Raw genomic sequence first — 16088 nt, forward strand, 5'->3', positions numbered from 1 at the left:
TATTGTGGTCAACTGTATCAAAGGCAGCACTGAGATCCAGTAAAACTAAGACTGACATTTTTCCACTGTCTGTGTTCAGACATATGTCATTAAACACTTTGGTCAGAGCAGTCTCAGTGCTGTGGTGCTGTCTAAAGCCTGACTGGAAGGTATCATAGCAGTTATTTTGTGTTAAAAAGTAATTAAGCTGTTGAAAAACCGCTTTTTCAATGATCTTACTTAAAAATGGGAGATTTGAGATGGGCCTGTAGTTGTTCATTTGCGTCTTATCAAGATTGTCCTTTTTCAGCAGAGGTTTAATTACAGCTGTTTTTAGTGGCTCTGGAAACACACCTGACGTTAAGGACAGGTTCACAATCAGTAACAGGTCTGACTCCAAAGTCTTTGAGACCCCTTTGAAAAAACCTGTTGGTAGGATGTCTAAACAGCAAGAGGAGGACTTCAGGTGACGTAAGATGTCCTCCAGGTCTTTACTGTTAATGGGTTGAAATAGTGTCATGGTGTTTAAACCGGTTTTCGGTGGACACAGTACATATGCTGAACCTGCTGCTGATGTACCAACTGCTTGTCTAATATTTTGGACTTTGTCTATGAAGAATTTGGCAAAGTCATTGCAGGCCATGGTGGAATGGAGTTCATTTGCCACTGACACAGGAGGGTTTGTTAGCCTGTCAACTGTAGCAAATAAGGCCCGAGCATTATGACTGTTTTTGGTGATGATGTCAGGGAAGTAGGATTTCCTTGCATTCCTCAGTTGTAAATTATAAGAGTGAAGTTTCTCTTTATAGATGTCATAATGAACCTGGAGATTTGTTTTTCTCCATCTGCGCTCAGCTTTCCGACACACTCTTTTCCCATTTTTCACCAGTGTGGAATTTCGCCATGGAGACTTCTTCCTTCCAGAGATAACCTTCACCTTAATGGGAGCAATAGTATCCATAACATTTAACATTTTAGTATTAAAGCTACTGACGAGCTCACTGACTGAACCCCCGGACAGGGCAGGTGCTAAGGAGAAAACCTGGTTAAAGATCTTACTACTGTTTTCAGTTTTGAGATCACTGCTGTTGAGACATTTGTGTGCATTGAAATCGTACTCTCAAAGAAAACACAGGAATGGTCAGACAGGCCCACATCAGACACAGTAATCTTTGAAATGCTTAGACCCTTGGAGATCACTAAGTCTAGAGTGTGCCCCCTATTGTGCGTAGGCTCTGTTATATGCTGAGTCAGCCCAAAGTTGTCCAGAGTGTTACTCAGGTCTTTAGTCCCTCTGTCCTGAGGATTGTCCATATGGATGTTAAAATCACCAACAATAATTATACAGTCAAAATCAACACAGATCATAGACAGCAGTTCACTGAGGTCTTCAGAAAAATCTGAACAGTATTTAGGGGGCCTGTAAATATTCAGAAACAGGACACTGGGTGAGGCCTTCACCTGTATAGCCATATATTCAAAGGACTGAAAACTTCCAGGAGATAACTGCTTACATTGAAAGGATTCATTGAATAAGACTGCGACCCCTCCTCCTCTCCTGCTCACTCTGGCCTCGCTGATAAAACTGTAACCAGGAGGGGTTGACTCAATAAGAACAGCAGCACTGTTATTTTGTTCCAACCAAGTTTCAGTTAAAAACATAAAATCCAGGGTGTGCTCAGTGATAAAATCATCAATTAAGAATGTTTTCCCAGCTAAAGACCTAACATTTAATAAAGCCAACTTAAGTGTTTTAGAGGTATTATTTGCCCCCTCGTGTTTGGGTGCAGTCTGTGGCACACAAGGTATGTTTACTTTATTTAAAGATCTTTTTGAGTGCAACTCTCTGTGTTTTGACTGGGTCACATTTCTCCTTCTGTCACCTAAAAGTACAGAAATTTTAAGATCTTCTAATAAACAGGGTCCCAGCTTGTCCTGGGAAAAGTCACGACTGTCAGAATTCACACAGCCTGGACCCCTCACACATCACACATCAGACTGCGGAGACAGTACATGGTGGCAGCGTGAAGGGACAGAAGGGGGTGGGGCTGGGCTCCGTCGCTTCGGCTGCTCTAGTAGGGGCGGGGCTCGGCGGGGAACCTTTGGCCGCTTTGGTGGGGGGTTTATGGGGGATAAAAAGGGATTGGGCTGGGGGGTAGATCTAAGCCCAGCATTGACCCGTTCCATCATCTCCTCAGTGAATTTCAGGTGAGGGGAGGAGGAGGGAGAAAGGGAGGGTGAGGAGCACAATGACCTGTCAGGGGTTTGGGGGGCTGGGGAAGGTCCTGGTCCTGGTCCCTGGTCCTGGTCATTAGTGCTGTTGAGAGGGTTTGGGGCAAATAAAGACCTCTCTTCTTGCCTCTGATGTCTCTCCTTTCCAAAGTTCCTCTTGGGTGGGGGCAGATGGAGTTCCTCCTCAAGGTTTCTGCTGGGATTTGTTTGTTCCTCTCTATGAGATAACTCCTTGTTTATCTCAGCCTTGGCCCCGAGCACAGATGGATGACGTAGGAAATAAAATATGTTGGAGGTGAACAGTTTCACCCCTGACTTGTTAAAATTAAATCCATTTGCCATGTATGATCAAAAGAGGGAGCGGAGGTGTTTGGCTGCAAGGTCTGAATGTCCAGCCATAATTTCTAAAAACCGGGTAAGAAAAGGCTCGAAAGCCCGACTTTACACCATCAAAAGCGGGAGCGGAGGTGTTCAGCTGCAAGAAGGTGTGAATGTTCGACTAAAGTTTGTAAAAATCTGGTAAGACAAGGTGCGAATGCCCAACAATGTATGATCAAAAGCGGGAGCGGAGGTGTTCAGCTGCAAGAAGGTCTGAATGTCCATCAATAATTGCTAGAAAACATGAAAGTAAAAATTTCGAAAATCAAACCGCACATGATCATAAGTGGGAGAGGAGGTGTTCCGCTGCAAGAAGATGTGAATATCCACCCATAATTCCTGAAAAAAGGGGAAAAAAATGGTGCGAATGCCCAACCATACATCATAAAAAGCAGCTGTAGATGTGTTCGGCTACAAGAAGGTGTGAACGTCCAACCAAAGTTTGTAAAAAGCAGTTAAGAAAAGGTTCGAATATCCAACCAAACATAATCAAAAGCAGGAAACTCAGGACGGACCTCATCCACCCCCGGGGCCTTGCCACCGAGGAGCTTTTTGACCACCTCGGCAACCTCAGCCCCAGAAATGGGAGGCCCCGTCTCCGAGCTCTCCGACTCTGCCTCTTCCGAGCACGTGTTGGTAGGATTGAGGAGTTCCTCGAAGTACTCCCCCCACCGACTCACAACATCCCTAGTTGAGGTCAGCAAAGCCCCGTCCCCACTGTAAACAGTGTTGACTGTGAGCCGCTTCCCCCCCCTGAGACGCCGGATGGTGGACCAGAATCTCTTCGAGGCCGTCCGGAAATCGTTCTCCATGGTCTCACCGAACTCCTCCCAGGCCCGAGTTTTTTTCTCAGCAACCGCCGAAGCCGCAGCCCGTCTGGCCTGTCGGTACCTATCAGCTGCTTCCAGGGTCCCACTGGCCAAAAAGGCCCGATAGGACTCCTTCTTCAGCTTGACGGCTTCCCTCACCACTGGTGTCCACCAGCAGGTTCGAGGGTTGCCGCCACGACAGGCACCGACCACCTTACGGCCACAACTCCGATCAGCTGCCTCGGCAATGGAGTCACGGAACATGGCCCATTCGGACTCAATGTCCCCCACCTCCCCCGGGATATGGTTGAAGCTCTGCCGGAGGTGGGAGTTAAAGCTCCTTCTGACGGGGGATTCTGACAAACGATCCCAGCAGACCCTCACAATACGTTTGGGCCTGCCAGGTCTGATCGGCATCCTCCCCCACCAGCGGAGCCAACTCACCACCAGGTGGTGATCAGTTGACAGCTCCGCCCCTCTCTTCACCCGAGTGTCCAGGACATACGGCCGCAAGTCCGATGATACAACCACAAAGTCGATCATCGAACTGCGGCCAAGGGTGTCCTGGTGCCAAGTGCACATATGGACACCCTTATGTCTGAACATGGTGTTCGTTATGGACAGTCCATGACCAGCACAGAAGTCCAACAACATAACACCACTCTGGTTCAGATCGGGGGGGCCGTTCCTCCCAATCACACCCCTCCAGGTCTCACTGTCATTGCCCACGTGAGCATTGAAGTCCCCCAGCAGAACGAGGGAGTCTCCGGTAGGAGCATTCTCCAGTGCCTCCCCCAGAGACTCCAAAAAGGGTGGGTACTCTGAACTGCTGTTTGGCGCATAGGCACAAACAACAGTCAGGACTCGTCCCCCCACCCGAAGGCGGAGGGAGGCTACCCTCTCGTTCACTGGGGTAAACCCCAATGTACTGGCACACAGCCGGGGGGCAATAAGTATGCCCACACCTGCTCTGCGCCTCTCACCACGGGCAACTCCAGAGTGGAAGAGAGTCCAACCCCTCTCAAGAGGACTGGTTCCAGAGCCCAAGCCGTGCGTCGAGGTGAGTCCGACTATATCTAGCCGGAACCGCTCAGCCTCGCGCACCAGCTCCGGCTCCTTCCCCAACAGAGAGGTGACATTCCACGTCCCAAGAGCTAGCTTCAGTAGCCGAGGATCAGACCGCCAAGGCCTCTGCCTTCGGCCGCTACCCAGCTCACATCGCACCCGACCCCCTTGGCCCCTCCCACGGGTGGTGAGCCCGTCGGAAGGGGGACCCACGTCATCATTTCGGGCTATGCCCGACCGAGCCCCATGGGCACAGACCCGGCCACCAGGCGCCCGCTGCCGGGCCCCACCCCCGGGCCTGGCTCCGGGGGAGGCCCCGGTGTCCCATATCCGGGCAAGGGATCACGAGGTCCAAATTTTTTGTTCATCATAAGGGGTCTTTTGAGCTGTTCTTTGTCTGGTCCCTCATCTAGGATCTGCTTGCCTTGGGTGACCCTACCAGGGGCTTAAAGCCCCGAGCAACATAGCTCCCGGACTCATTGGGGCACGCAAACTCCCCCACCACGATAAGGTGACAGCTCAGGAGGGAGGGATGTCAGATCATAATTTGCAAAAAGCTGATGAGAAAGGGTGAGAATGCCCAACTATACACCATCAAATGCGGGAGCGGAGTTGTTCGTCTGTGAGTAGGTGTGAATCTCCGACCATAATTGCTGAAAAATGTGTTAGAAAAGGTAAGAATGCCGGTCCATACATCATCAAAAGCGAGAGAAGTGGTGTTCTGCTGAAAGTAGGTGTGAATGTCCAGCCATAATTACTCACAAACGGGTAAGAAAAGGTAGTATTGCCAGACCATACATCATCAAAAGCAGGAGTGGATGTGTTCGGCTACAAGAAGGTTTGAATGTCCGAGCATAGTTTGTAAAAAGCGGGTAAGAAAAGCTTCGAATGCCCGAACATACACCATCAAAAGACAGACCGGACGTGTTCCGCTGTAAGTAGGTGTGAATGCCCAACCATAGTTGGTAAAAAGAAGGTAAGAAAAGGTTCAAATATCCGACTGTACACAATCAATAGCGGGAGCGGATGTGTTCGGCTACAAGAAGGTGTGAAAGTCTCACCATGGTTTGTAAAAAGCGGGTAAGAAAAGGTGCGAATGCCCGACAATGTATGATCAAAAGAGGGAGCGGAGGTTTTCGGCTACAAGAAGGTCTGAATGTCCGACCAAAGTTTGTAAAAAGCGGGTAAGAAAGGTTTGAATGCCCGACTATACACCATCAAAAGCGGGAGCGGAGGTGTTGCACTGTAAGACGGTGTGAATGTCTGACCATAGTTTGTAAAAAGCAGTAGGTGTGAATGTCAGATCATAATTTGCAAAAAGCTGATGAGAAAGGGTGAGAATGCCCTACTATACACCATCAAATGCGAGAGCGGAGGTGTTTGTCTGTGAGTAGGTGTGAATGTCCCACCCTAGTTGCTGAAAAATGTGTTAGAAAAGGTAAGAATGCCAGCCCATACATCATCAAAAGCGGGAGAGGTGGTGTTCGGCTGCAAGAAGGTGTGAATATCCAGCCATAATTACTCACAAACGGGTAAGAAAAGGTAAGAATACCAAACCATAAATTATCAAAAGCGGCAGCAGAGATGTTTGGCTGGTATTTATAAATGTCTAGATAGATTTGAACAAAAAACAACGTAGTATTTTGCAGTAAAAGAAAGAAAGGTTCAGAAATCCGAGAAAAAGCTTTTCATGAGTTCTGCATGATTTGGGATTTTGCTTATAAAATGCATTCCTTCAATCAAACTATGGTAAAACGGCTTTTACCTTCATATTTATCAATGTCTAGATCGACTTCAACAAAGAACAACATTGTATATTGCAGTAGTAGAAAGAGCAACACTGAAGGAACAGGAATCCGAGAATAAGCTTACTTTCATACGTTCTGCATGATTTGGGATTTTATGTATAAAATGAATTCCTTCACTCAAACCAAGTGAAAACTTCTTTGTCCTTCATATTTATCAATGTCTAGATCGACTTCAACAAAGAACAACATTGTATATTGCAGTAGAAGAAAGAGAGACACTGAAGGAACAGGAATCCGAGAATAAGCTTCTTTTCATACGTTCTGCATGATTTGGGATTTTGCTATAAAATGAATTCCTTCACTCAAACTATGTTAAAACTGCTTTTAACTTCATATTTATCAATGTCTAGATCGACTTCAACAAAGAACAACATTGTATATTGCAGTAGAAGAAAGAGCAACACTGAAGGAACAGGAATCCGAGAATAAGCTTATTTTCATACGTTCTGCATGATTTCGGATTTTCCTATAAAATGAATTGCTTTGCTCAAACCAAGTTAAAATTGCTTTGTCTTCATATTTATCAATGTCAAAGCAGTTTTAACATAGTTTGAGTGAAGGAATTCATTTTAAAACAAAATCTCAAAACATGCACAACACATGAAAAGCTTATTCTCGGATTCCTGATCCTTCAGTGTTGCTATTTGTTATATTGCAAAGTACAACGTGTTTTCTTTGTTTTGTTTAAATCTATCTCGACATTGATAAATATGGAAGGACAAAGCAGGTTTAACTTGGTTTGAGCAAAGCAATTCATTTTGTAGCAAAATCCGAAATCGTGAAGAACTCATGAAAGCAAGCTTATACTCGGATTCCTGAAACTTTTAGATCTTAGATTTGCTCTTTCTTTTACTGCAAAGTACGTTGGGGTTTTTTTTTTTGTTTAAATCTTTCTAGACAAGGTAAATATGAAGGACAAATCAGTTTTAACATAGTTTGAGTGAAGGAATGCATTTTATAAGCAAAATCCCAAATCATGCAAAACTAACGAAAAGCTTTTTCTCGCTTTTCACTGCTTTTTACAAACTGGTCGGACGTTCACACCTTCTTGCAGCCGAACAATTCCGCTTCCACTTTTGATGGTGTATATTCGGGCATTCAAACATTTTCTTACCCGCTTTTTACAAACCATGGTCGGACTTTCACACCTTCTTGCAGCCGAACACCACCTCTCCCGCTTTTGATGATGTATGGTCCAGCATTCTTACCTTTTCTAACACATTTTTCAGCAATTATGGTCGGACATTCACACCTACTCACAGCCAAACACTTCCGCTCCCGCATTTGATGGTGTTTAGTCAGGCATTCTCACCCTTTCTCATCAAGTTTTTGCATATGATCTGATATTCACACCTACTTGCAGTCGAACACCTCTGCTTCCGCTTTTGATGGTACATATTTGGGCATTCGAACCTTTTCTTACCCGCTTTTTACATACCATGGGTGGATATTCACACCTTCTTGTAGCCGAACAACTCTGCTCCCGCTATTGATTGTGTACAGTCGGGTATTTTAACCTTTTCTTACCCGCTTTTTACCAACTATGGTCGGACATTCACACCTTCTTACAGCGGAACACGTCCGCTCCCTCTTTTGATGGTGTATGTTCGGGCATTCGAACCTTTTCTTACCTGCTTTTTACAAACCATGGTCGGACTTTCACACCTTCTTGTAGCCGAACACCTCCGCTCCCTCTTTTGATCATACATTGTTGGGCATTCGCACCTTGTCTTACCCGCTTGTTACAAACTATAGTCAGACATTCACACGTTGCAGCTGAACCACCTCCGCTCCCTGTTTTGATCATGTATGGTCTGGCAATACTAGCTTTTCTTACCCGTTTGTGAGTAATTATGGCTGGACATTCACACCTACTTGCAGTCGAACAGCTCTGCTCCCGCTTTTGATTTTGTTTGGTTGGATATTCGACGCTTTTCTTAACTGCTTTTTACAAACTTTGGTCGGACGTTCAAACCTTCTTGCAACCGAACACCTCCGCTTCCGCTTTTGATGGTATATATTCGGGAATTCGAACCTTTTCTTACCCGCTTTTTACAAACCATGGTCGAACTTTCACACCTTCTTGTAGCCGAACAACTCCACTCACGCTATTGATTGTGTACAGTCGGGTAGTTTAACCTTTTCTTACCCGCTTTTTACCAACTATGGTTGGACATTCACACCGTCTTACAGCGGAACACCTCCGCTTCCGCTTTTGATGGTGTATAGTCGGGCATTCGAACATTTTCTTACCCGCTTTTTACAAACTATGGTCGGACATTCAATCCTTCTTGTAGCCGAAAAGCTCCGCTCCCTCTTTTGATCATACATTGTCGGGCATTTGCAACTTTTCTTACCCGCTTTTTACAAACCATGGTCGGACTGTCACACCTTCTTGTAGCTGAACACATCCGCTCCCACTATTGATTGTGTACAGTCAGGTTTTTTAACGTTTTCTTACCCGCTTCTTACCAACTCTGGTCGGACATTCACACCTTCTTACAGCGGAACACGTCCGCTCCCTCTTTTGATGGTGTATGTTTGGGCATTCGAACCTTTTCTTACCCGCTTTTTACAAACTATGCTGGGACATTCAAACCTTCTTGTAGCCGAACACATCCACTCCTGCTTTTGATGATGTGTGGTTGGGCATTCGAACCTACTTCTTGCCCGCTTTTCATTAATTATGGGTGGACATTCACACCTTGTCGCAGCCAAACACCTCCGCTCCCTGTTTTGATCATGTATGGTTGGACCTTCGCACCTTTTCTCAACCGCTTTTTGCAAACTATGGTCAGCGATTCACAGCTTCCTCTCCACCATACTTGTATGGTGGAAGATTCACACCCACTTGCATCCGAAGACCTCCGCCCCCACTTTTGTTGATATTTAGTCGGTCATTCGCACCTTACCCGCTTTTGGCAAACTATGGCCTTCTTGCAGCCAAACACCACTGATCTCGTTTTTGATGATGTAAGGTTGGACAATCAGACCTTGCTTCACCTGCTTTTCACCAAATATAGTCGGACATTCACACCTTCTTGCAGCCGAACACTTCCGCTCCACCTTTTAGTGTTCTATCACACCTTTTTTTCACCGCATTTTATAGATTATGGTTGGAAATTCTCAACCATTGTCATCCGAAGACCTCTCCTCCCGCTTTTGTTAATATATTTGAACTTTAGTCGGACATTCACACCTTCTTGCAGCTGAACCACCTCCGCTCCCTGTTTTGATCATGTATGGTCTGGCAATACTACCTTTTCTTACCCGTTTGTGAGTAATTATGGCTGGACATTCACACCTACTTTCAGCAGAACACCACCTCTCTCGCTTTTGATGATGTATGGACCGGCATTCTTACCTTTTCTAACACATTTTTCAGCAATTATGGTCGGACATTCCCACCTACTCAGAGCCGAACACTTCCGCTCCCGCATTTGATGGTGTATAGTCGGGCATTCTCACTCTTTCTCATCAGCTTTTTGCAAATTATAATCTGATATTCACAGCTGCTTTTGATAATGTATGGTTGGGCATTCGCACCTTTTTTTACCCATTTTTCAGGAATTATGGGTGGACATTCACACCGTCTTGCAGCTGAAAACATCCTCTCCCGCTTATGATCATGTGCGGTTTGATATTCGAAAATTTTCTTTCATGTTTTAAAGAAATTATTGATGGACATTCAGACCTTCTTGCAGCTGAACCCCTCTGCTCGCGCTTTTGATGGTGTATAGTAGGGCTTTCGAGCCTTTTCTTCCCGGTTTTTACAAATTATGGTTGGACATTCAGACCTTCTTGCAACCTAACACCTCCGCTCCCTCTTTTGATCATACATTGTCTGGCATTCGCACCTTGTCTTACGCGCTTTTTACAAACTTTAGTCGGACATTCAGACCTTCTTGCAGCTGAACCACCTCCGCTCCCTGTTTTGATCATGTATGGTCTGGCAATACTACCTTTTCTTACCCGTTTGTGAGTAATTTTGGCTGGACATTCACACCTACTCAAAGCCGAACAACTCCGCTACCGCATTTGATGGTGTATAGTCGGGCATTCTCACCCTTTCTCATCAGCTTTTTGCAAATTATGATCTGACATTCACACCTACTTGCAGTCGAACAGCTCTGCTCCCGCTTTTGATTATGTTTGGTTGGATATTCGAACCTTTTCTTAACTGCTTTTTACAAACTTTGTTCGGAGGTACACGTCTTCTTGAAGCCGAACACCTCCGCTTCCGCTTTTGATGGTGTATAGTCGGGCTTTCGAGCCTTTTCTTACCTGGTTTTTAGAAATTATGGTTGGACATTCAGACCTTGCAGCCGAACACCTCCGCTCCCTCTTTTGATCATACATTGTCGGTTATTCGCACCTTGTCTTACCCGCTTTTTGCAAACTATAGTCAGACATTCACACGTTGCAGCTGAACCACCTCTGCTCCCTGTTTTGATTATGTATGGTCTGGCAATACTACCTTTTCTTACCCGGTTGTGAGTAATTATGGCTGGACATTCACACCTACTTGCAGTCGAACAGCTCTGCTCCCGCTTTTGATTTTGTTTGGTTGGATATTCGAACCTTTTCTTAACTGCTTTTTACAAACTTTGGTCGGACGTTCACACCTTCTTGCAGCCGAACACCTCCGCTTCCGCTTTTGATAGTATATATTCGGGCATTCGAACCTTTTGTTACCCGCTTTTTACAAACCATGGGTGGACTTTCACACCTTCTTGTACCCGAACAACCCTGCTCCCGCTATTGGTGGTGTACAGTCGGGTATTTTAACCTTTTCTTACCCGCTTTTTACAAACTATGGTCGGACATTCACACCTTCTTACAGCGGAACACGTCTGCTCCACCTTTTAGTGTTCTATCACACCTTTTTTTCACCGCATTTTATGGATTATGGTTGGAAATTCTCAACCACTCTCATCCGAAGACCTCTCCTCCCGCTTTTGTGAATATATTTGAACTTTAGTCGGACATTCACACCTTCTTGCAGCTGAACCACCTCCGCTCCCTGTTTTGATCATGTATGATCTGGCAATACTACATTTTCTTACCTGTTTGTGAGTAATTATGGCTGGACATTCACACCTACTTTCAGCAGAACACCACCTCTCTCGCTTTTGATGATGTATGGACCGGCATTCTTACCTTTTCTAACACATTTTTCAGCAATTATGGTCGGAGATTCACACCTACTAACAGACGAACAACTCCGCTCCCGCATTTGATGGTGTATAGTTGTTGTTTTGCAAATTATGATCTGACATTCACACTTACTTGCAGTCGAACAGTTCTGCTCCCGCTTTTGATTATGTTTGGTTGGATATTCGAAACTTTTCTTAACTGCTTTTTACAAACTTTGGTTGGACGTTCAAACCCTCTTGTAGCCGAACACATCCACAGCTGCTTTTGATGATGTATGGTTGGGTATTCGCACCTTTTTTTTACCCATTTTTCAGTAATTATGGGTGGACATTCACACCTTCTTGCAGCTGAACACCTCCTCTCCCACTTATGATCATGTGCGGTTTGATTTTCAAAATTTTTACTTTAATTTTTTCTAGCAATTATTGATGGACATTCAGACCTTCTTGCAGCTGAACAACTCCGCTCCCTCTTTTGATCATAAATTGTCGGGCATTCGAACCTTTTCTTACCCGCTTTTTACAAAACTTGGTCGGACTTTCACACCTTTTAGTAGCCGAACAACTCCGCTCCCGCTATTGATTGTGTACAGTCGGGTATTTTAACCTTTTCTTACCCGCTTTTTACCAACTATGGTCGGACATTCATAACTTCTTACAACGGAACACCTCCGCTCCTTATTTTGATGATGTATGGTTGGGCATTCAAACCTACTTGTTGCCCGCTTTTCATTAATTATGGGTGGACATTCACACCTTGTCGCAGCCAAACACCTCCGCTCCCTGTTTTGATGGTGTATAATGGTGGACATTCGCACCTTTTCTCACCCGCTTTTTACTATGGTCGGCCATTCACAGCTTCCTCTCCACCATACTTGTATGGTGGGATATTCACACCCACTTGCATCCGAAGACCTCCGCCCCCACTTTTGTTGATATTTAGTCGGTCATTCGCACCTTACCCGCTTTTGGCAAACTATGGCCTTCTTGCAGCCAAACACCTGATCTCGCTTTTGATGATGTAAGGTTGGGCATTCAGACCTTGCTTCACCTACTTTTCACCAAATATAGTCGGACATTCACACCTTCTTGCAGCCGAACACTTCCGCTCCACTTTTGAGTGTTCTATGTAGCATTCACACCTTTTTCTTCACCGCATTTTATAGATTATGGTTGGAAATTCTCACCCACTCTCATCCGAAGACCTCTCCTCCCGCTTTTGTTAATGTATAGTCGGGCATGAGAACCTTTTCTTACCCGCTTTTTACAAATTATGGTTGGACATTCACACCTACTTGCAGCCGAATACTGATACTGATCCTCCCGTAATAAAATGGTCGGATCTTATCAAACACACTTTGTTTCTTGTGACAATCAAGTCAGCGAAACAGCGTATACACGTCAAGACACTGAATCAAGTTTGCCACAAGAACTCATAAGTTTGGCAGTATTGCTCTGCCGTCAGCAATCATACACCCATTTTATTTTCGTGAGACATGTGCAGGCACCTGTTCATCTACTGTTCTATCACTATGAATTAGTTTATCTATTATCAATAAGGATACTTCTACAACTACTATCAAAGTATGTCCGGACTTCTTATGTTGTCAGTTGCTATATATGAATAAGGGGGTAGCTACTGACAAGCATTAAGCATGTCACACAGCCCAAACATATAACATTTCAGGACACACCACACAGTTAACAACCACAGTGAAGCGTGTCAAAGCCCAAACATGTAACATTCAACGGGACACTTACACAACACATTCAAATCAAACAGTCAGACAACATACAAGAACATATACCCCAGCCGGCATTGCTCCCTGCCTATTTTCCTACAGCTCACTATGTGTGCGCACACCTTTATTCACAAACTCTTCAACTTATACTCTTTTACCGAAGCTGCTACAGCTCGATTGGCCGAATACCCTTAGATCCTATTTCGGTGAATTTGACATCTGCCTTACATGTAACAGATTAGCGATTTAGTTTGAGTGAAGGAATTCATTTTATAGCAAAATCCCAAATCGTGAAGAACTCATGAAAGTAAGCTTATTCTCGGATTCATGAAACTTTAGATTTGCTCTGTCTTTTACTGCAAAGTACAACGTTGTTTTTTTTGTTTAAATCTTTCTAGACATGGTAAATATGAAGGACAAAGCAGTTTTAACATAGTTTGAGTGAAGGAATTCATTTTATAGATAAAATCCCAAGAGTCTGCTGAGAAACAAGAATGAATGAGAAGTAGACTTTAACACGGCTCTAGGAGCGAGCCGAGTGTGGGCTAACCGGGAGAATTGCTTGAAAGAAACGCGACACCGAATGAGCGGTCAGAACAAAGCCTCAATACGGTTTTCCCGTGGTGTTTTTGTTGCTGCCTTGTCTTTTGCACAGAGTAAAAGACAAGGCAGCCATCGAATAGGGCCCGATTGTTCCTACTTGGTCAGCCGAGGAACAAGGGGGGGAGCAAGCGTCTCAACCAAGCAAAGCTCACCATGGGGAAGGTGGCTATGCCAACTAGCCTGATGCCCTGCTCCCGCAGTGATGGATAATCGTACTCTGGTTTCTCTTCATAACGTACAAGTCTTTCGCCTTTTACTAAAGACTTCCGTGGAAAGCAGCACTAATGAGTTGTTTCTATTTTTGGCAGGCTTTACCTTTGCGGGTGAAGCCCTTTCCGTCTGTGCAAAAGAAATCTTGTTACTGTGCAGAGTGACTTCTCTGAGTAGAGTCGCCTTACTTGTTGCAACTGTGCCGATGTTGCTTGGATGGTGCTTGCTGGAGCGTGCGGGAGTGCAAAGTTATACCATTTAAAAGGGCTGAAGAGTGCTCAGTGCAGCGGGTGGGCGGAGGTGCAAAGTGACACTCTGGCCACCTATGGCCATAAAAAGAACACCGCTACAAGTGCGCATTGTGCCAGGAAGGGCCCTTGGACGTGAACCAGTGGACAGATATCAATTCTCGGCCTTTTGGCTAAGATCAAGTGTAGTACCTGTTCTTATCAGTTTAATATCTGATATGGCCTTTGTACGAGGACTACATATTAAATTGATTTTTAGCAATAGGAGTTGAAAAAGGAGCTTGCTCCGTTCACTCCAAGCATCGACCCGGTACTGCAGTGCCGCTGGGAACGGTGCGCTCTTCTCTGCTCTTGTGAAAAAGCAAACAGTGGTGCAGGATGGAAGTTTCAGGGAGCCCAAGATGAAACTTTCTTTTAGTCTGCTGAGAAAAGAGAGTGAATGCGAAGTATACTTTAACACAGCTCTGGGGGCAAGCCGAGTGCGGGCTAACCGGGAGAATTACTTGAAAGAAACGCGACACTGAATGAGCGGTCAGAACAAAGCCTCAATACAGTGTTCCCGTGGTGTTTGTGGCTGCCTTGTCTTTTGCACAGAGTAAAAGACAAGGCAGCCATCGAATAGGGCCCGATTTTTCCTACTTGGTCAGCCGAGGAGCAAGGAGGGGGAGCAAGCGTCTCAACCAAGCAAAGCTCACCATGGGGAAGGTGGCTATGCCAACTAGCCTGATGCCCTGCTCCCGCAGTGACAGATAATCGTACTCTGGTTTCTCTTCATAATGTACAAGTCTTTCGCCTTTTACTAAAGACTTCCGTGGAGAGCAGCACTAATGAGTTGTTGCTATTTTTGGCAGGCTTTACCTTTGCGGGTGAAGCCCTTTCTGTCTGTGCAAAAGAAATCTTGTTACTGTGCAGAGTGACTTCTCTGAGTAGAGTTGCCTTACTTGTTGCGACTGTGCCGATGTTTGAAGCTGGAGTGCAAAGTTGTTGCTTGAATGGTGCTCGCTGGAGCGTGCGGGAGTGCAAAGTTATACCATTTAAAAGGGCTGAAGAGTGCTCAGTGCAGCGGGTGGGCGGAGATGCAAAGTGACACTCTGGCCACCTCGAAAACCGAGGTTACATCCAGTACCAGGGGCAGCCCAAGCTCTGCCGCAAGTGTGGTGAGCATGGGCACCTGGTTGAGGCTTGTACCAAGGTGATATGTGGGAAGTGCAGAGAAATTGGGGACACTTTTGGAGAGTGTCCAAATGGCAGGAAATGTAATCTCTGTGGAGAATTAAATCACCTCTTCTGAGATTGCCCTAAATCTTTTGCCAACAAATTAAAGACGGTAAAGCCACAGTCAAGCCAACAAAGAGAAGGACCAGAGGTGGCAGTTGGTGAACAAAGTGAAGAGGTTGACCCAATAAATTCAAACTTCCCGCTAAAAGCTTGGATTGGAAGTGAGGAGCAAAAAGGAGAGGGGCCTGTAGAGGCCTCACCACTCAGTGCTGAAGTCTGTGAGAATTCACAGGCAGAGGGTGGAGCTAAGCTAAATGAGGAGGAAGAGCAGACAGGTGAGTCTAGTGAAGGTACTCACCTCCCCGAAGGTCAACAGCCGAGGAGGACGGCATCTGAGTTGTCCTCTGATTCCCTTTAGCTCTGCAATCAACCCCCAGGGACTCAAAGTTAAATGCAACATTGCATCAGAGGCCAACACGAGAGTCCGAAAAGGAGAGCTAGTTTCCCAAGAAATAACCTGAGTGTGTAATTTGTTTTGATAACTTAGAAAAACGAAAATGACATACCTACTTTCCTTTATCCTTTTAATGGTTCTCACCTTCTCAACACTAAATGTGAGAAGTGTGAAATCAAAGACAAG

General features: G+C 45.3%; 3 non-coding genes across 3 annotated transcripts; all 3 read left to right on the forward strand.

The window, feature by feature from the left end:
- Positions 1–13984: 13984 nt before the first annotated feature.
- LOC140308125 (U5 spliceosomal RNA) lies at positions 13985–14098 on the forward strand. The gene has a single exon (XR_011916099.1). It is a non-coding gene; the product is annotated as a U5 spliceosomal RNA (small nuclear RNA).
- A 285-nt stretch (positions 14099–14383) lies between these two features.
- LOC140307972 (U2 spliceosomal RNA) lies at positions 14384–14574 on the forward strand. The gene has a single exon (XR_011915989.1). It is a non-coding gene; the product is annotated as a U2 spliceosomal RNA (small nuclear RNA).
- A 411-nt stretch (positions 14575–14985) lies between these two features.
- LOC140308273 (U5 spliceosomal RNA) lies at positions 14986–15099 on the forward strand. The gene has a single exon (XR_011916235.1). It is a non-coding gene; the product is annotated as a U5 spliceosomal RNA (small nuclear RNA).
- Positions 15100–16088: the final 989 nt, after the last annotated feature.

Source organism: Leuresthes tenuis, unplaced genomic scaffold, assembly GCF_036924035.1.
Source record: "Leuresthes tenuis unplaced genomic scaffold, fLeuTen1.0.hap1 SCAF_5, whole genome shotgun sequence".
NCBI classification, from domain to species: Eukaryota; Metazoa; Chordata; class Actinopteri; order Atheriniformes; family Atherinopsidae; genus Leuresthes; species Leuresthes tenuis.